Here is a 21,804-nt window from a genome sequence, read left to right on the forward strand (position 1 = left end):
AGACCATAGATGCCTGCAGCCGTCCTGGCCCTTAGTCTTTTGGCGTGCAGTTTTTCTTTTTTGAGTGACAGCATAGTGCCAAGTATCAATCCAGATAGAATAAACAGAAATATGCTTCTTGACAGAAGCCGCTAACTTGAATCACAGGACGGTTCCCACGCCTGATCCGTGTGGGGCATCCTGGTGGACCGGCCGATTGGAGGACTCCGCAGAGAGAGAAGGAGAAAAAAGTTAATTTGCTCCGTGAGGGAGCACAGGCTTTGGCGGGTTTTAATAACAGAATTTACAGCTTTAATAAAACTGATAAAGTCTTTCTCTTATACGTTGAAATATGATCTGATATTCACCGGAGATAAAGCTGATGCAGCGCGAGTGTCCCCAGGGCTCCTGCAGGAGACTGAATGGCATTGACTATAATGAATCCGAGGATTCATCTTCGGATTAGGATCTGGGTGAGCTGGAGGAGATGAGGAGCAGGTTTAGGGTTCAAGCATGAAGAGAACAAATACGAAATAAAGTTTAAGTCAGGTGACCGTAAGCATTTCTTAGGTGCTCTTATGCATCTGAAAATCTGGAAGAAAGTCAGAGAAGGGCTTAGAGGGGCCTTAGCTGGCCCACTAACAGGCTGCATGGACTCCCACGATACCTGACCCCGATTCTAATAGGGCTACATGTTCGTTTACTTAAAACAGGATATAAAACAATGTGCAATTTCATCTTCCTTATTTATCTCTCCCAGATCCAGCAAGGAGCAGATTTGCACGTAATGACAGATCGCAGGCAGCTAGCCCCAAATGGAGTGCCTGGTTGTGATCCATCATCATGACATTTCAGCTTTAGCAAACATGGCTGCTCACAGGAGGACACGATCTGTGAGTGAAATTGGAGGGAGCGGGTTTTTAGGAGCCATACATCAATATGAGAAAGGATGGAGGTGCGTACTGATGGGATTTGTCCGCCAGCATTGGGCAGCCACGTGATTTCACCTCAGGCTCAGTCAAAGTCTTTTACATTGCATTTTTTTTTTCTTTTCAAGGAATATCCAAAGATCATATATCCTTGTCACTTTGGAATCATATGGAGACTCTTGCATCAGATAAAATCTAGGTTAGTGGTTATTTCACCAAGCTAGTCAAGTCCTCCTGGAGGGATAAATCAGATATGGGGAACATAGAGGATTTAATTTCATTACTTGGCTATAAAATCAAATGGAGTGCTTTTTGTTTGTTTGTTTGTTTGTTTGTTTTTTGGTGTTGCTTTGAATTTTTGTCAGGGTTTGGATTATCACCGGATCAAATTTGGAGACCACACAAAACTTCATTGTCATATACTTCAGTTATATTTTCAGGCAATCAAGGTAGAACCATTACAAAATCTTGCTATTGAAGAAAATATGAACAGATTCAAAATTGCAGCCATCTGTAAAGTGCTTATTTGAATAGCTTAAAAACAAAGACATATTAAAGAATTAAGGCTGAAAGCTAAAAACTAGAAAGAAAACAGATACATCAAAGATATGAGTGAGTAGAAAGTACTTGGAGAAAACACTTAAAATGAGATATTAACCCTAGCTGGGATCCTGACTGCCAAGCCAGGTGAGTCAGTGGGTATGCACATGACTTGGGTCTCTAACACGCAACATCCCAATTGAGGTGCACCACCTGAGCCTTTAGCTTGAGTCACTCAGATCATTGCTGAACCATCTGGTGTACCTGCCACAGAGTTAGGAAAGAGAGTCAAACTTGAATCCAGTACTAGTGAAATCCCCACCCCCCACCCTAAGTTAAAAAGCACTGGAAGATGACCTAGTTAGGTACTCATTAGTTTATGCAAGAACACTGTGTCATCCGCTGTGGGGGGTGGCCACTACATTTCTTCTTCAAGACACATCATGCTGATTGATTAGTTGTTCTTTCCTATTGCTCCAGGAAGCAGTTAAATACAACCTTTCGTCTTGGTAAAGTAAAAGATGAGGCATAGACAGAGTAAGCATTGATTTTGTGCCATAAGTGAAGACCACATTAACATGAGAGCTGTAACTTTTTCTGACTTTAAGCAAATAAAGTGTTGTGTTGTGAGAATAGAAACTCCATTTGGAGAACTAGGTCCCTTGAGACTCTAAAAGCAGGCCTCTGCGTGGCCTTTCGAGGGCCATTATGAACGTGAGTGCCGTCGAGAACCAGGAAGCCCCTCTGTGCATCTGTTTTATTCTTTTGATTCTGCAGATCACTTTTCCCTATTTCCCAGGCACTGGGTAGTTTCGAGTACATTAATGAAGGCCCAAGAGTCAAATACAAGGCCGGGGTTAAAGATATGCATAAGAAAATCCAGGAAAGTGACAGAGGATTCTGGGGGTCAGTGGACAAGAGCAACCATAATGGAAGAGGTTCACATAGATTCATAAAAAGAACTTAAAACAGCACAATTAAACAAAACAACAAATATTATAAAATCCAGAGACAGTAAGAGAAGGTGATTGCTTGGCAAATTTTAGCACTGAAATGTATGCAAACCCTTTTTTATTGTTTAATACCTTAGGGTGCTACTTTCACTGAAAGAGTTTAAGAGGGAACACTGTTTCTAGGGAGAAACCAGACTTCATCTCTGGTGAGGAAGCAGAGTGATTGATCTCTGATGAGTATTGTTCATAATTCTGTGATGCAAGCCTTTGCGGAGACGCTACATGGAGTTTGCATAAGAATGCAAGTAAACAAAAGAGACTTCTATAGACAGTTGACCTTTCTTTCCCATCAATCTGATGCTTCCTTTCTTCTTTTGCTTGACTCATTTTTATTATTAGGAGCAAAAAGTGAGCAGATTAGAATTTTATTTCCTTTCATAATTCATAAACATGAGAGATATGACTAAATAGCTTGGAAATTTTCAATTTTAACAGGTCTCCTGTGTTGAACACAAGAATCTTCAATTTAGCCACATTATTATTGAATTTCAATTGGTTTTTTCATCCAGAAGACAGGGTTGGGTGATCCATGTTGTGTTGTGTGTGATACTCAGTACTAATAAGCACCAACCAGCCACTGCTCACAGTGTCCAGCACTGTTCTTTTTTTTTCATTTTTAATGTTTTTATTTATTTCTGAGAGAAAGAGAGAGAGAGACAGCATGAGTAGGGGAGGGTCAGAGAGAGAGGGAGATACAGTATCTGAAACAGCTCCAGGCTCTGAGCTAGCTGTCAGCACAGAGCCCGATGCAGGGTTCGAACCCACAAACCGTGAGATCATGACCTGAGCTGTAGTCAGACACTTAACTGACTGAGCCACCCAGGTGCCCCTGTCCAGCACTGTTCTAAGAGCCTCACCCATGTACCTCATGTAATCTACACCAACATCCAGTTGCATAGACATTGTTAGTTTCCTATTCTTTTGGTGAGGAAACTGAGGCACAAAGATATTAAACACTGAGCCCTGGGTCATGTAGGTAGGATGTGGATGTGAACCTCAGCATGGAGACTCCAAAGCCTCCCTTAACTCAGCTATCTTCTCAAAGGTCACAAATATAATCTTTGGAAGTTCACTCCTCTTCATTAAGGAGCAGTTTATGACACATGCTGAAAGAGTGGTTTTCCAAAAGTAGCGAAGGCATTGCTGATTTCCAGGTGTTTGTCCTGGCCAAAAAAAAAAAAAGGTTGAATGGTGAAGAATTATGAATGTTGAACTTAGCTGTTAGACAACAGGAGCCCACTAGAGGATTAATTAGAGATTTTGCAGCAGAGAAGGAAAACTACTATGTTTGATGCATTTAGTGGGAAGACAACTTGGCAGCCCCGTGAGAGAGACGGTTTTGTCAGGGAGACCTAGGCCCTGGGAGCTAGGGTGCAAGGGCCAAGGTGAAGGACGTCAGGAACAATCTCGCAATCATTTAGGATTTGGGTTTACACCAATATGATTTTAGGAGACATGGGAAAGATAAAAAAGATAAACCATAATACTTTCCCTTTTACTTGGCTTTCTTTCCCTACCACAAGTACACTTAATTTTTCTGTTTTGTTTCCCTGCGAGAATTTCCCAGGGCAGTCAAACAGTCATGTTTTGCCTTTGATATCTGAGTGCTAATCAGATGTTCTATGGCTTTGTTCTGCTGTTTATGACTTGAAAGGTAACCATACGGGACAAATGAAAGCGTGATCCTCACTCCACTCTTGTTTATGGTAGATTCAGTACAGTAGCTTCAATGGCTTCTGCGATATTTGAGGGACTCTGGATATTTAAACGTAAGCAAAGCTTTTTGAAGGCCTGGATAATGTTGATCAGTCTGCAGAAAATGACAGGGATTGACACACTCTCCCATGGAATTACACAATGGGGTGAGATGTATCTTAAGCTCTTTACACTTTTGCCCTTTATATTAGAGGGTTGCCCTCTTGAGGAAAGTTCTGATGCCTTTGTATCCTTCAGTGCTTTACATTTAGATTTGTATTGCTTGACTTCTTACTGGTAATTCTTACTAGGACCTATTGTCACATGCGGTTCCTTGTGTGTTTTGTTTTATTTTTTCATAGACCTCAGGCTATCTATCTCCTTTATTTTATTTTATTTTTTAAAGTTTATTTTGAGATAGACAGCACAAGTGGGGGAGGGGCAGAGAATGAGGGGGAGAGAGAGAATTCCAAGTAGGTTCTGCCTGACACCAGGCTCAATCTCATGAAGTGTAAGATCATGACCTGAGCCGAAATCACGAGTTGGGCACTTAACTGACTGAGCCACTCAGGCACCACAGTTAGACTATCTCTTTTAAAAATGAGTCATCTCTGGGACCCCTGGGTGGCTCAGTTGGTTAAGCGTCTGACTCTTGGCTTATGTCTTGATCTCACGGTTTGGATCATGAGCGTAAGAACCGTGTCAGGCTCTCTGCTGTCTCTGTGGAGTCGGCTTGGGCTCCTCTCTCTCTACCTCCCTGTCTGTCCCTCCCCTGCTTGCTCTCTCTCTCTCTCAAAAAAAAAAAAAAAAGAACTTTAAAAAATGAGTTGTCCCAATAACATACTAAGTGAACTAAGTCAGACATAAAAGGACAAATAATGAGTTTTTCCATCTGTATAAGTTACTTAGTATAGTCAAATTCATAAAGACAGAAAGTAGAATAATGATTACCAGGGGCTGGGTTGGGTAAGGGGGAATGGGCATTGTTTAATGGGTATAGAGTTTCAGGTCATCCCATGGGACGATGGAAAAGTTCTCAAAATGGCTAGTGGTGATGGTCATACAGCAATGTAAATGCAGTTAATGTCATTGAAATGTATACTTAAAAATAAAGTGGCAAACTTTATATTATATATATAAAAGATTATCTATAAATATATAATATAAACATATATTTTAAACGTAAANAGGACTGATAAGTTGGTAGCTATGCTCCAGGGATCTCACTAATAATTCTATATCACCTGAAATTCCTTTTTTTGAAATGGGCAATCTATGAGAATTTATTGAACATGGGTCAGATCCCATCATTTACTTCCATCCAGGTCAATAATTGACCCTCTTTGCCTAGTAGCATTTCACAAGCCATATTCTCCTGAAACTAGATCCACAAGGTGTTAATAAATGTCACAGAAAAATAATTGAAGGAATTGTAGAGCTTGAGAAACTGTGAGTCAAAAATACTGAGAATCTTACTCTCAGACTTCTTGAAAATTTTAGTATACTGATGTGCATGAAGAATATTCAAGAGAGGAGCAGGTTATGCATGTTTCCTCCCAAATTTCTGACCACACACCTGTCTAATAACAGAAAATCTTTTGGGACTAGAATTCTCTGGATAGCAGTTTGGGGAAATGAGGCTTGCAGGATAAAGTCCAACAATTTAGTATGGCTTCCAACATCTTCCATGGTGATTTCAACTAAAATTCCAACCTTCTACATCCCCATCCCCCACTCGGGTAGTACATAGCCATGTTATACTTCTTGATTAGTGTAATTTGCATTCTTGGCTCTCATGCACTTGCTCAAGCTCAGTCTGGTAGGCCCTCCTCTCCTATTTCCCCCCCATGAAACCCTTGACTTCATTCACCTAGAAGTTTTTCTTGGCTTTCTAAGTGGAAAGGAGTTGCCTCCATCTGCAGCCACTATAGCAAATGTCTTATTATCTCTTTTGAAGCATTAGTAATACCTTAGCTAATTACATGAGCAATTATGACATTTTACCTTTATTATTGCTAATTATTCATGAATCTCTCTTATCTACTGCATCTTAAGTTTCATGAGTGCAAGGTAAGGCTATGTCTTATTCATCTTTGTATTTTCCATGGCCTGTTGTTATTCACATCAAATACATTTTCAATACGTATATATTTGCAAACTTGAATTCTAATTGCTTAGCAGTACCTATGATGTATCAAGTGTCTGAACCAGGTTTAATTGGTGGGATTCAAAAATATTAGTCACAGTCTCTGTTAGGAGATAGGAAACCAACATGTGCAGAACTGAAATAATTTTAGAAAAATTATAAAGTGAACTAGCTGGCTCAAATGGTGGAATAGAAATAGAATATGTGAGTGAGGAAAGGTGAACGCTTAAAGACTAATGTAGAGGGTTGGGTTGAGCTGAGTTGTAAAGGAAGTGATGGACATGGCTGAGTGAAGAGGACCAGAAATGCTGTTTTCCTTTGCCGTCATCCTAATTTATTTCATCAGCATCTTTATCAAAATCATCAAAACCCACCAATCCTATCGTCATTTTGTTGTCAAAAAGCGGTCTATGGATTGTGCTGTCGGTTGACCTTTTCACATCCATCTAGTATACCTGGGCTTCCTTGGCTCAGTAAGATGATGTCTATTTCTATAGTTTAGCATCTCATTGGTGAAGTTATTTTTTTCCTTTGATCATGTGGATGGTGCATAAGTGACAAAGGGAAATGATAGAGATGTTTTTATATTCTAGCAAGTCATAGTACATCAACCACATGATATGAACTATTGCTTTATGTGTCATGACCTGAACCATAATGCCATGTTGCCACCATACACTGGTGGCAAAAAGACCCGTACACTTTTTCTGCTTTGGTATTATTTACTTAAATAATTCTTATTTTTAAGACTCCAAGAAAGTTGTTGCAAGTCTTGTTTTATGGAAACCTACTGAAGGGGATGTTGACTATATGATGTCAGCCCTTGCTAATTACTTGGCAATTTCTTGGCCTTCACATGTCCCCTGGATGTTCCTGCTGCTGCTGACAAATGGGAAGGGGTGGGTAGTGATGTCCATTGTGCCATGGGTCATCAACAGCAGGGAGAGACTGATTTTGGCAGCGCCAGTGATGAAATTTAAAAAGGCAAAACTGTTGAAAAATTTAAGGTGCCTAGCTGATTGAATTATATCACAGAAATAATGGGAACATTTAGGCCAGGTGAAAAAGATTCCCTGAGACATAACTGCATTTAAAGGGTTGCCATATCATGGCGTGCCTGGGTGGCTCAGTCAGTTAGGCGTCCAACTTCTGCCCAGGTCATGATCTCATGGCTCATGAGTTTGAGCCCCACGTCGGGTTCTGTGATGACAGCTCAGAGCCTGGAGCCTGCTTCCCATTCTATGTCTCTGTCTCTCTCTCTCTGCCTCTCCCCCATTCACGCTCTGTCTCTCTTTCTCTCTCAAAAATAAATAAACATTTTTTAAAAAGGGTTGCCTTATCATTCTACAAACATCACACAGGCTACTTTCTCCAAACCAGGCATGCGGCTCACCTTACTAGGTGAAAGGCCAGGTGTGCCTGCTTTTGTGAACATTCAGCATAGGAGAGAAAGCCAGCTCTCCCTGATTACAAACCACTCACATTTCCTTTCACTGGGATACTTATTTCGAAAGAGATATTTAGCTGTTACATTTAACCAAATAGTGCATGGAAAGGCGCTTTGTAAGCAGTAATTTCCAGCAGCAATAATAGAAGAATATTTTATGCATTATAGCATACTTCTAGTGCTCCACTCTGTATGGGAATGCTCTTATTTTCATTATTTGAGGCAATTTCTTGTACTGGAATTTAGATCTTACTTGCTTTCGGTTTATAAAACAGATTTCCCATTATCGTTTGATACAGGCATGAGAGAGGGAAGAAGCACTGGCAACAAATGTTAAACATGAACAAAGGGCAGTGGTGGTGGGCCGGTTGTGGTTAGGGAGGAGAAGGAGGTCATGATAGTAAAGCCTGTCCTGAGAATCAATATCATTCAACTGGTAGAATTTCTACTACCATAGGAGCAAATGTCAATGCCTCATTTCAGAGGAGCCGCTTTGGAGTACACGGATGTGCAAAATCATAAGGGAGAGGAAAGGACGCTGCAAGGGAGTAGCTGCAAACAAAAGGATCATTATTTTTTTTTAAATTTTTAATGTTTTATTTATTTCTGAGAGAGAGAGGCAGCATGATCAGGGGAGGGTCAGAGAAAGGGAGATACAGATTCTGAAGCAGGCCCCAGGCTCTGAGCTGTCAGCACAGAGCCCCACGCGGGGCTCAAACCCACGAACTGTGAGATCACGGCCTGAGCCAAAGTCAGACACTTAACAGACTGAGCCACCCAAGCGTCCCCACAAAAGGATCATGATTAAGTGAATTTGGCACTTCTGTTTTTGTTGCCCATATAAATAATGTTAGAAATACCTCTAACTTCAGACGTAAACTTCAGTCTATTCTTGAAGTTCTATCTTGAGATATTATTTGTTAAGCAGTTCTTTCCCCTAACTTCTTTCCCCTTAGTTAACCAGAGACTTCCATATTGCCCCGAGAAGTAGGAATATTATAAAAGGAATAAAAAGAACTAGAAAGAGTCAGTGTTCAGTTTCGTTGACTTTCAGTGTAGGGCATTGAGATTCAAAAGGGAAAACCTAAAGCACTTAAGAAATAATTTACACCTGGAAGTAGAATGAATGAGGAAGTAGAAACAGATTTTGCTTGAGTAGGGTCACCTCTACCCTGCCCCCTGGTGGGGAGATAGAGGAATGACACAGGAGCAGTTCAGGAGATTTCGATTAAAAACTTGGGCGATGCTGGAACCAAACGAATACCCTGAAAACTGATTGCTGAAAAGAGTCTTGCATGCTTCCTGGATGAAGGAGCTGTGACAGTGGCCCATCCTGTGGCTGAGGGTCCTTTAAATATTAGCTGTCTACATATTGTTCTCTTGTAAGTTTGCGGAAGGCTTTCAGGCTGTACCTAAACTGCCCCATGTAGATAGATACCACCCACCCCTTTAAATCACCTATTACAAATTCTCAAGTTGAGTAATATGCCTAAGGGAATACAGCCAGTAAGTCTATTGCTAGTGTTCAGCCCAAACATACAGTTAGGATTCAAACTCAGATTATTTCATCCAAGGAATGAGCTCCATTTAACCACTAGGAATTACAGAGAGATCCAAGGAACTGGGTCATAACAATTGGCATCAACAGATGCCGAAACTGACAAGGTTACCCCTGACCTGGGTAGCCAGCTGCTTAGGATGCTTTCCACTAGTCATAATCTTGTGAAAAGTTTAAAAAAATCTTTATTTTATCTATATTTAGAATAGCTTTTTATAGATGTTGATGATTACAAGCTCATCTCTTATACTCTAACTCCAGAAATAATCAACAACCTTCTATCTTTTTTTTTCTGAGGTTAAGGGGTTTTTTTCACTTATAAAATTAAAATAAAATACTACTGAACAGGGTTACAAGGATTAAATTGGACAACATGTCAAATGTCGAAGCACTTAGCACAGTGTCTGACACATACAAGACCTAGAAAACGTTAGTGATCGTCTTAGGAGAATAAAAAAGAAAGAAAAATGTTTCTAGGACTATTTTTATGTATTAACCACATAAAAAGGTCAGGTGCTGAAATAAAATATGTATCATTTCTATTTAATGGCTATACCTCTTAATTTCCCTGGGAGATTTACCCAAAAGTAAACGAAGGTAAATTTTTACCTGATATCATGATTCTGTTGAGATCTTGAGAAGGAATTTCAATGATTTCACAGATGTGAATGAAGTGAGAAGCAAGGGAGCCCATCATCATGATCCTTCGTAAACTTCATTCCACATGAGTGAGGATAGGTGCATATCATTCTGTCCCAAACATATGTTAAGTCTCTGTCCCCATGACTGTCACAGCCAGAGCCCAATGCCTATCTGTGAGGAGACTATTTTGAGTCTCCCAAACCCACATTTCTAATTCCTATAAGACTGGTATGCTTCTATACAATCTTTCTTCAGAAAAACTCATGGCATTATCACCGAAGAATGTGATCCCATTTCTTTCTTTCTTTGGTTTGTGGAATAGAGGAGAAACCATAATTTGATGTTATACAGGGAATTTAGCAAAATCCTGGTCTCTAGAGGGTAGCTGGGAGTTCACACAGGAGGAAGTTTGATGCTACACACTGGGGAATCTCTGGTGAAGGAGAAGGCCATTGTATGTATTTTTTTTCCTGCTTAATTAGGATAATCACTTTTCATTACCTGCTGCTTCATTCAAAGTTTCTAAAATTCAAGACCCATATTAATCTCATTTAACACAATAGCAACATTCATTAGAAAACATTTCTTATTTAGTCTTGATGGGCTCTTCACAATTGTCATATTATAGATAATGTAGTAGGGATAATTTTGTTTCAATGCCTAGAACTACAGTTCCATCATTTTTGCTGTTATTGGTGCAGATAATAAACTGCTATTAAATCCCAATATTCTAAAAGATTGCTAAAATGACAGAGCATCTGTTAGTTTGAGCTATTTTCCCCCAGGGCAGTAATTTGAATTTTTGTAAGCTAACTTTTGCTTGGTTATTTGTGTTTGTTGAGGTAGAGGTATTTAAATCTTGATACAACCTTTTTTTCCTTCATGTGAAGGAACTCCCAAAGTGTTTATATTCTCTTTCCACCTCCCATCTGCCCTGCCTCAGGCACGTGAAAGGATTCTGGTAAGGAAAACTAGTATCTTCTTTACTATGTTGTAAGAGGCAAGAGACAAGCCTTCTGGGGGAAGAGAAGGACTTGGCATTGATAATATTTTCCCAGCCTTTTGGCTTAAGTCCTTCCTACAATAAATAATTCAAAATGTTAAGGATGTTTCGGTGCATATCAATCCAAGGTGCAGAAGGGTGTCTGGTCTCTGCACAGTCAACAGCTAATCAAAGCCTTGCTTATCATAAATATATTCATGTGGGAAATAAGAATCCGATCTGTTCAAATCTTACAGAGCATATAAGACCCAGTTCACGGCTTTGAGTAAAATTCCAGACTCCCTTTGATAAGATTGTGGGGACAAACGTGAAATATTTTTATAAAAGTAGAAACGTCCTCATGACTGCAGGAACCTCACTGACGTGTTTCTGGAATTTTCTGTCAATAGCATTGCTAGAATTCATTGCTTATATACAGCTACATTGCTATTGCCTCAATTCACCTGCACACATGTTACAATCACCTGTCTTGACAGAAGCAAGCAATTGTTTCAGGATTGTTGGCTATACCAGTGTTTAGTAGAACTACTCTACTCTGCCAGTTAGAATATTTCCTTAGTCTTTGAATTTTGAGGAAACCATACATTATACTTTATTTTACCCAGAATGTCTTAAAAAAATGAAACAGGTAATCTTCATAGCTTCTTGTTGTCCCTTAAGGTTTACAAAGTGGAGGAATTCATAATGACTTGGATGAAATGTGCAGCTATTGGTTTTCACGGAGGAGTTTGTAAGTACTGGTTTTATCTTCCAGTTTATTTGGGGATCTATTTTACTTCATAGAGAGGAAAGGAGACTGGATTAGGACAGTGGAATAGGAATAGAAGAAATTGCGATTTTTCTCTTCTCAAGTGTTGGATGTTTTGTGTAGATTTTCAATGGTGTGCACCTTCCAAGTGTTTCTCTGTCAGCGAAATATCTTTTACACTCTTATAATGTAGGCTGCAAATCTCCTTATGCAATCGTGGAACCCAATGAGGGAAAATGCTAACCAGCCCAGGGCCAGGGGCTGAGAGGTGGGAATTAATTTCAGTCTTCAGGTTTCCTCATATTGAACTTTACTAGGTGGACAGTGCTGACCTTTGCTCATATTAATTCATTGACCTTCCATTATCCCATAAAAAATTACTTAAGGAAATTTTTATTTGACAATGTGAGGATGTTATATGACTGTCAAAAGCAAATTATACAATTTCTCCTCCTCTAACATTTATGCTTTCTTGAAGGTTTTAGGTTTTGTCAGTCAACACACAATTCACTAAGTTCCTTTTGTGGGTAGGAAGCTTCTAGAATGTCCTTTACAAGGGACAAGAGGATGCATGAAACATGGTTCCTTCTTAGAAGGGGTTTTAGGGGGAACTAAGGCAGCTACCCTAGAACATTAAACAGTCATTCAGGTACTGTTTGTTTAACTACCATGGAAGTGACATAGAGGCTTCATGTTCCTGGTGGCCCTTCAGACAGGGAAGGTTATCAATGGGCTGGAGCAGCTGGGGTACGGCACTTGTCCTAGGCTTTAGAAGCAGTAAGTGGCACCTGGGTGGCTCAATCAGTTAAGAATCCAACTTCTTGATATCAGTTCAGGTCATGGTCTCAGGGTTGGTGGGTTCCAGCCCTGTGTTGGGCTCTGGGCTGACAGTGCAGAGTCTGCTTGGGACTCTCTATCTGCACTCCCCTGCTCTCTTTCTCATAATAAATAAACATTAAAAAAAAAAAAGCAGCAGTTGTGGTGTAGGGTAAACAAAATAGTAAAATGGGGCTCAGTAGACCTTGCTTCTCATTTTAGACTAACTTGAGTGAGTTATAGAACCACCCTGTGTCTCAGTTTTCTCATCTGTAAAATGAAAAGCTTGGATGTAATTTTAGTGTCCATCTAGAGCTAAATGTAATTACTTGGGTGAGAAGGACTCTTCTGGATAAGGCAGCCTCCACGGTGGCTGCCAATGATCCCTGCCTTCTGTTATTTATGGCAACACTGAGGGCATGTCACTTCAATGATTAGATTATGAAATATTGGGACTTTTTTCTTGCTAGCAGACTCTCTCTACTGTTGTTGTTGNCCCCCAGGCAAGATGGCCACCTCCAGACAAGAACAAGCGATGAATTGAGGCCCTTTGTTGAACAGCCAATGAAGAACTGAATGCTGCCAACAACTATTGAGTGACATGCTTCTCCAGTCGAGCCCACAGATGAGACTGCAGACCCTGAGCCAACACCTTTACTGCAGCTTTGTGAGACACCAGGAAGCAGAAGACTCAGTTGCCCATGTCCAGATTCCTGACCTACAGATGGCTGAGTAATATTCCATTGCATGTATATAACACATCTTTTTTTTTTTTTTATCCACTCATCAGTTGATGGACATTTGGGCTCTCTCCATAATTTAACTATTGCTGACAATGCTGTTAAACATTGGGGTGCATGTAACCCTTCCAATATGGATTTTTTGTATCCTTAGGGTAAATACCTAATAATGTAATTGCTGTAGTTATAGGGTAGTTCTGTTTTTAGTCTCTTGAGGATCCTTCATACTGTTCTCCAGAGTGGCTGCACCAGTGTGCATTCCCACCAACAGGGCAAGAGTCTTCCCCTTTCTCTGCATCCTTGCCAACACCTGTCGTTTCTTGTGTTATAAGTTTTAGACATTCTGACATGTGTGAGGTGGTACCTCATTGTGGTTTTGATCCCTAATGATGAATGATGTTGAGCATCTTTGCATGTCTCTGTTAGCCTCTGTATGTCTTCTTTGGAAAAGTATCTATTTATGTTTTCTGCCTAAATCTTAACTGGGCTATTTGCTTTTTGAGTGTTGAGTTTGATATATTCTTTATACATTTTGGATACTACCACTTTATCAGATGTGTCACTTGCAAATATCTTCTTCCATTTCATAGGTTGCCTTTTTGTTTTGTTGACTGTTTACTTCGCTGTGCAGAAGTTTTTAATTTTGATGGAATCCCAATAGTTCATGTTTGCTTTAGTTTCCCTTGCCTTTGGTGATGTGTCTAGTAAGAAACTGCTGCAGCTGAGGTGAAAGAGGTTGCTGCCTGTGTTCCCCGATTTTGATGGTTTCTGGTTTCACATTTAGGTCATTTATCCATTTTGAATTTATTTTTGCATATGGCATAAGAAAGTGTTTCAGTTCCATTCTTCTGCATGTCACCATCCAGGTTTCCCAATATCATTTGTTGAAGAGACTGTCTTTTTTCCCTTGGATATTCTTTCCTGCTTTGTTGAAGATTCGTTGACCATATACCTGTGGGTCCATTTCTGGATTTTCTATTCTGTTCCATTGATCTATGTGTCTGTTTTTGCACCAGGACCGTACTGTCTTCATGACTACAGCTTTATAATATACCTTGAAATCTGGAACTATGATCCCTCCGGCTTTGCTTTTCTTTTTCAGGATTACTTTGGCTATTTGGGGTCTTTTGTGGTTCCATACAAATGTTAGGATTGTTTGTTCTAGCTCTGTGAAAAATTCTGGTGATATCTTGAAAGGGATTGCATTAATGTGTAGATTGCTTTGGGTAGTATAGACATTTCAACAATGTTTGTTCTTCCAGTCCATGAGCATGGAATGCTTTTTCATTTCTTTGTGTCTTCAATTTTTTTTCATAAGTGTTCTGTGGTTTTTAGAGTACAGATCTTTTACCTCTTTAGTTAGGTTTATTCCTAGGTATCTAATTTTTATTGGTGGAATTGCAAATGGAATTGATTCCTTGATTTCTTTTTCTGCTGTTTTGTTCTTGTTGTATAGAAATACAACAGATTTCTAAACGTTGATTTTATATATATCCTGTGACTTTGCTGAATTCATGTGTTAGTTCAAGCAATTTTTTGGTGGAGTCTTTTGGGTTTTATACTTAGAGTATCATGTCATCACAGCAAAATTTTTGACAAACAAGGATAGAATCTAACATTGTATTTATCTTTGTAGTTAGCTTTTGCTCACGGCTAGTGGTACCCTCTGGTGATAGTAGTAATATAAATTTGTCCTTTAACTTATTAAAGTAAAAAAAAGGGAGTTTATTTAAAGAAAAACTTCAAGTAAATAATATGCGTGCACAGTATGTGATACACGGTTGGAGCAGAATTATGAAGGTAGTAACTGCAGTATGAGAATGACTAGAGTTTGAGAAATAGTACCCTAGAGATCTAGAAAACCACAAGTGCCTCATTATCCTCAAGTGATCTATTTAATGGTTGTCAACGAACTGAGCATGAGTTCTCAAAGGCACAGTACAGATCTGGATAATAAAAAGGAGTAATAGATGTTGTTAGATGTAAGAGCACTGACTTGGAAATGATCCTACCTGCATTCTCCTGATTGTCTGCTTCTTGTTGGAGAAATCTTGTGGATGGCCCAAAGCAGTGGTTCTCAGATTTTATGTAGGGACATAAAATTCACATGACATATTTCTTAAAACATAGGTTACTCCCTTGTACCTTCAGCACTTTTGATTTAGTAGGTCCTGGGAATTTGCAATTCTGAGTTACTAGATCTGGACACTTGGTCTAAGCGAAGTCTTGGACAAAATACTATAACATTTTTGGCGGTAAATTTTCAAAGGAAGTTTTGGCTAAATAACATAGACTTCTAGGGTTTTAGAAATGGAAGCAACTGATCCTATGTGTCCTAATACGTGGTACGGTTTTCATTGCTTCTATTTAAGAAGATTTTCATGTATTTTAATTTTAATTTATATGTGCTTATATTAAGGTGTATTAGAAAATCACAATGCATCAAACCTATGATTTTTCTGCTTAAGATGAAGCTTAATGTTAGTCAATAAAAATTACTGAGTAAAAGATAATATGAGTTTTTCTTAGATTGTGATGGGGAGCATGAATAATGGAATTGGGAAATGCTGATTCTTAAAGCCTTATCTCTTGACTGCATCTCCATTTTCAACTTTAGTTGCAAATAACCAATAGTTTCCTGACTCCCTTCCATAGTTTCAGTTAAGGGCTTTGACAGCTCTTTCCTTGATCATAGTCAGTGCTTCCTAATTGTTTTTCCTTCTACTCCATCCATTTTCTACATTGTTTCCAGTGGCATCTCCCTGAAACACAAACTGGAGCATGTTATCTCCCTTCCCCAAATCCATCAGTGGCTTCCTAGTGGCTCAGAATACAGTTCAAATTCCTTAACATCTTACACAGGCCGCGTGATCAGCCTTCCACCATCGCCCTCCACTCTTCTCCCATATCTACCTAAGATTTGCTTTTACCAAACTACTACACATCTCAGATACCTCTCCTCCTCCTGGACCCCTGTGCCTTTGCACATGCTAATTCTCTGCCATAAGTGCCTTTCCTCTGTTATTCCGTCTGACTGATTCCTGTGTAGTTATTAAGTTTCAGCTGATCCCATCCCCCATGGTTAGAAACTGCATATGTCGATCATAATATCCATCATGCTATTTTTTTCAGGTGTATGATTAGAGATTTTTCAAATATTACATAAGTGTAAAGAAGGTCCTCCTTTCCAGCTTTCCCCAGCCTCACTCTTCTCCCTGAAGGAAACACTATTAATAGTTTAGTGTGTTTTCTAGACCCTTTTAATTTGCATTTACAAACATCCATATAAATAATGAAATCTAAGAATATGGTTTGGGAGGTTGCTTTTTCTTCATTTCAGATCTCATGGGCATCTATGCACATCAGGGCTTGAAAATCTGCCGCTTTTTTTTGGCAATTGCCTTTTCTTTAAGGAGACATCAAGGAAAGACTGACTTTCATGTCTCCAGGGTTTTATTTTTAGTAAATGTTAGAAAATCTTCATTTAATGCAGCAACTTGTCTTATTTTTATCCTTATTTTATATCCTTGAATAAAAAATACCTACACTATTTTCCAGGACAGATTTCAAGCAAAACTTAGTAACTGACATTTCTTATATTATTTATCTGTGTATTCATTTATTTATATCATCACTCTTTTCCCATCTGCCTGTTTTTTTGTCCTTAATGACCCTCTGCCACACTTCTAGGACCTGTTCTTTAATTTTTTATATTTGAATGAAACATTTGAGTGTTTTAGAATATTATTGAATTTGGTTTTACAGTGACTCTGAGAGCTAAGCAGGACAGAATCATTCCCCTTTTACAAGGAGGAAGTTGAGGCGTAGAGAAAGCCGCCTAACTCCAGCCTGAGCATTCTGTCTTACAGCATTGACTGTGTCCACGTCCTGTGATTGTCGCTTGCTTGCTCAGGACTCACCTTTGTGATGTCCCGGCAGATCTGCTCTGAATCTACCCTGTGATGTAAAAAAAAAAAAAAAAATCTGGTCTGTTTAGTTTTCTTTGGATAAATTAATTTACACTAAAATACTCACAGTAACAGTGACTTATTGTGGTACCCCTCCCAGTCATTATCACAGGAGCTGGTGAATTAATCTAAGTGAATGAGAAATCCCAGTAGGAACTGTTGAGAAAAGAGTTTTAATCAGAATAGACTTTTTGGTATACTCCAAACAATTTTATATGAAAGATCCTTTGAATGTACATCTCTGAATGAAATCATACCTATTGCTTATGTTTTAGGAGCACACAGCCAGCTCTTAGTAGATTTCTTTTTCTCCCTCTTTTTTCTTTTTGCATATTCTGCTTTATTATTTTCACATTTCTTCCCCTCTGATTCATCTCAGCCAGTTCTTCATGTCATCCTGAAAGGAAAGTCAGACTTACCTGGTTTCTTTGAAAACTTTTCTTCAGAATAGCTGACAAAGTTTTTGAACTGTGGGTATTCATTTTTCATAATAACCCTTCATGAAAATGACCAAAATATTTCAGAAAATAGACCACTGGGGGAACTCTTTACTATGCATTTGCCACCTGACTCTTGAGATCTCAATTTAATTCTGTGAATTGAGATTTTTATTGCTACAGGGAGATTGGAAAAATTAATAGCAATTTCCTCAAAGCACTTTGAGGTCCTTGGGGCCCATTTATTGTCTCAACAAGATATTCTCCTCCAAGTGTGTGCATATTATTGTTTATGAAACAATGAGGGCCCAATGAGGAATGAGGGTTGTTGTTGCAAAGAGTTTGCCTTTCTTCCTTACCTGCATTAAAACATGATTTTTTTCAAGAAGGATATTAGAACTGAAATCTCTAATCTTTATTCAGAAAGATGACTTTCTTTTTTTTAAATAAGGAACTAGGTTGCATCTTTATCAGCCTGATTTTTTTCATCCCTGTGGTGCTTTTAAATATACATAGAAAGATGGTCAGAGACTCTAAGAAGAAGGCAGAGCAGTTTCCTGATGGGGGTGAAGGAAGGTCAATATCTGTCCTCTGAAGAGGGAAAGGGAACTGCAGGTGGCATAAACAAGGGTCTGGGCAAACTGATTAATACGTGAGAGGACATCAGGAAACGGCTTCTCTGGTTTGCTGTAAATGAGATTTAATGAACTTTAGGAAACCAACAAAAAAAGAAAATCTGGAAATTACCTAGAAATAGATCTCCTCTTTTCCCCTATTATCTCAGTTTGTGAACCAATAAATTATTTGTCTTGTAATGATTTATGTTGTTAGTAATAGTAGAGATGATCACATAAAGAGTATCCACAATGAGCTCTGTGCTAAACATGCTACTTACATATTGATTCTTTTTCTTTCTTTTCTTTTCTTTTCTTTTCTTTTCTTTTCTTTTCCTTCCTTCCTTCCTTCCTTCCTTCCTTCCTTCCTTCCTTCCTTCCTTCCTTCTTTCTTTCTTTCTTTCTTTCTTTCTTTCTTTCTTTCTTTCTTTCAAGTAGGCTTCATGCTCAGCATCGGCCAGTGCAGGGCCCAACAATGGACCCAATGTGGAGCCCAATATGGGGCTTGAACATATGATCCCCAGATCAAGAACCAGAGTTGACATCAAGAGTCAGACGCCTAATGGACTGAGCCACCCAGGTGCCTCCAGATTGATTCTATTAGATCCTTCTCATGGTCTTTGAGGTAGGTGCTGTGACTCTCATTTTATGAATGAAGACCCAGAGTCTCAGTACTAACAACCTTCCCAAGGATGAAGAGCTAGTAATGGCAGGAGTGTGAGCCAAACCAGGTGGGAGCCAAACCAGCCAAACACATTCCCTCAAGTACTTTAATGCTCCTTGACTTTTCCAAACTGTGGACTGAGTTGCAATGTTCTTCACATGAAATGAGAACAATGGAAAACCGAGGTTGCAAATGAGGCCCCCACCCCCACCCCAGCATGCCAGAGCTGAACACTCTTTGAAGCATTTACAGTACTGCTAATAAAATCAATATTCCTGGAGCCAACGGTTGGATGTTTTAGTGTATTCTCTGTGCTACTTCTCATTTAGTCAACCAAATTTAATGGGCATCCGCTTTGTGAAACTGACTTAAATATTGTGTGCACTTGCAAGGGAAATTTCAGACTCCTGACCGATATCTGGAACTTTGTACTGAGATGATGATCTGGAGAGATGGGGAAGAGGGGAAGAGATATAAGAAGATGGGATGAGTGGATCAATGATCTTTACATTTATGATGTTGATGATTAGAACATTCTATAATTGGTTAGTATTGCATAAAACAAAGCAACATGTGGCGATTGTTCAGTTAATTTCACCACCATAACCACAGTAACTGAGTAAGCTTTGTGATCTGAATTACCCTGTGTGACTTCCTTATCATCTTCCCTGCACACCCTCCCCAATTCCCACGTCCATTAGCTTCCCCTCTTCCCTCTGTCGGTTTGCCTTGATGGAAGGAACACTGAACTACAAGCGAGGGACCGTGAGCTGTGCTTCCAGTCGCCAGTGTGATCTTAGGAGAGGCGCTCTAGGGCTGCAGTGGATTGCAAAGTTGGCCACAGATGTATCATCTTTTATATTCACGCCCTTTGCTTATATCCTCCCACACCGATTCTGGGCTGGACCATGTGACTTGCTTTGACCAAAAGACTTTAGCAAATGTGATAGACTCAGAGACTTGCAACAGGCTTGCACATTTGGCTTGCCCTTTGCTGCTCTCGGAACTCTGCTACCGCCACGTGAAGAAGCCTGAGTTAGCCTACAGAATGATGAAATACGCGTGGCCCAGTCGTCCAGTCATCCTGGCCAGACAACGAACGAGCGAGGCCATCCCAGGTCAGCCAGTTGCTGGCTGACTCACTCACGAGCCCAGCTAAAATTAGCTGAGCTAGCCCAAACCAGAGGACCCTGCCTAGCTGATTTGCAGAACTGGAGCTTCATACATAAATGGTTGTTTTGCTAAGTTTTGGGGTGGGCTGCTCATAGCAAAAGATAACTAATAAAAAATCCAACGAAAAAACCCTCAAACAATGAATAGCAACATATCCACCACCTACGCCAGAGCATTGTTGGAGATTATATGAGATAATGAAGTAACTATGCCTAGGATGGACAAGCTTCTGAGGAGCAGTGCCCAGCAATGTCTTGTGTTTGATCAGCAACTCGATGTTCAGTGAAGAAATGAATGGATGATAAGCTACACAATTATAAGGTGGTAGTAGTGGCAGCAATATAATAGACAAATATTTTAAAAAAATTTTTAAATTTAATATTTACTTATTTTTGATAAAGAGAACACAAGGCGGGGAGAAGAGAGAGAGGGAGACAGAATCTGAAGCAGGCTCCAGGCTCTGAGCTGTCACCACAGAGCCTGAGGAGGGGCTTGAAACCAAAGACCATGAGATCATGACCTGAGCCCAAGTCAGATCCTTAACTGACCAAGCCACCCAGGCACTCCAGAATAGTCAACTATTTTAAGTCCCTCAAGTAAAACATGTCATTTTTTTTTTAAATTTAAAATGTTAATATATAAGCTGGGTAAGAGAATTGAAAAGAGACAGAGCAGGAGTGGGCAGTCCAGGCCCCCGGGGCTCTGGCCACAGGCAGCGTAGCAGGCGTACCCCTCAGGGCTTTCTCACTATGGCCAGGAAGATATTGCCAATTGTCATCCTTCCCATCAGCTTTAAAATTTTCCCAGCTATTTGGCTTTTTTCTTTTTTTTTTTATTACAGCACGTCTAGGTTCTATCTGGATATTATTCCCATGATAATAGTCTCCATAATGAAAAATTTCTGAGAGCCAAATTTAGAGGTATAGAGAAAAATTTCTAGTCTATAAAAATGCAGACTACAAGATAAATAAATCAAAAGTATTCTAGTGGGAGCAAATATTTTCTAAGCTAAAGATAATTGAGCCAATGAAGTCTATAAGGAATAAGGTTATGTACTTTGATTCACATTTGTCTAGTGGAAAAAAACATTTTTTTTTTCAATCTGGTTATACTGTAAAGTAAAGCCCATATAGAGAAAAGTGCACAAAACCTAAAGGTACTGTTTATTGAAAAATTATAGGGGCATCTATGTGGCTCAGTTGGTTAAGCGTCCAACTTCAGCTCAAGTCATGATCTCACAGTTTGTGGGTTTGAACTCCACATTGAGCTCTATGCTGATATCTCAGAGCCTGGAGCTGCTTCAGATTCTGTGTCTCCCTCTTTCTCTGCCTCTCCCTCACTCATGCTCTGTCTTCCTCCCTCTCCTTGCCTGAATATCAGAACTCCCTTACTATTCACATTTTCTCCCTCACACTCTCCCCTTCACTTACTCTGTTAGGTTGACCACAATCCTTAATGACGATCAAGTCCTTGTTTAGCCTTATAGCTTTACCACCTCTGCAGAGTTAACCACCTAATGTGTAACTTTAAACACTACAGTTTAGTTTTGCTTGCTTTGCATTTTATACAAATGAAGTCATTCTGTATCTATTCTTTTGCACCTTGCTTCTTTTGCTTAATGCTATTACTTGCATTGTGTAGCTATAGTTTATTCAATTTCATTGATAGGTAGTTTTCCATGTAAGGACACAC

This window comes from Crocuta crocuta, unplaced genomic scaffold (genome assembly GCF_008692635.1).
Source record: "Crocuta crocuta isolate KB4526 unplaced genomic scaffold, BGI_CrCroc_1.0 scaffold346, whole genome shotgun sequence".
NCBI lineage: Eukaryota > Metazoa > Chordata > Mammalia > Carnivora > Hyaenidae > Crocuta > Crocuta crocuta.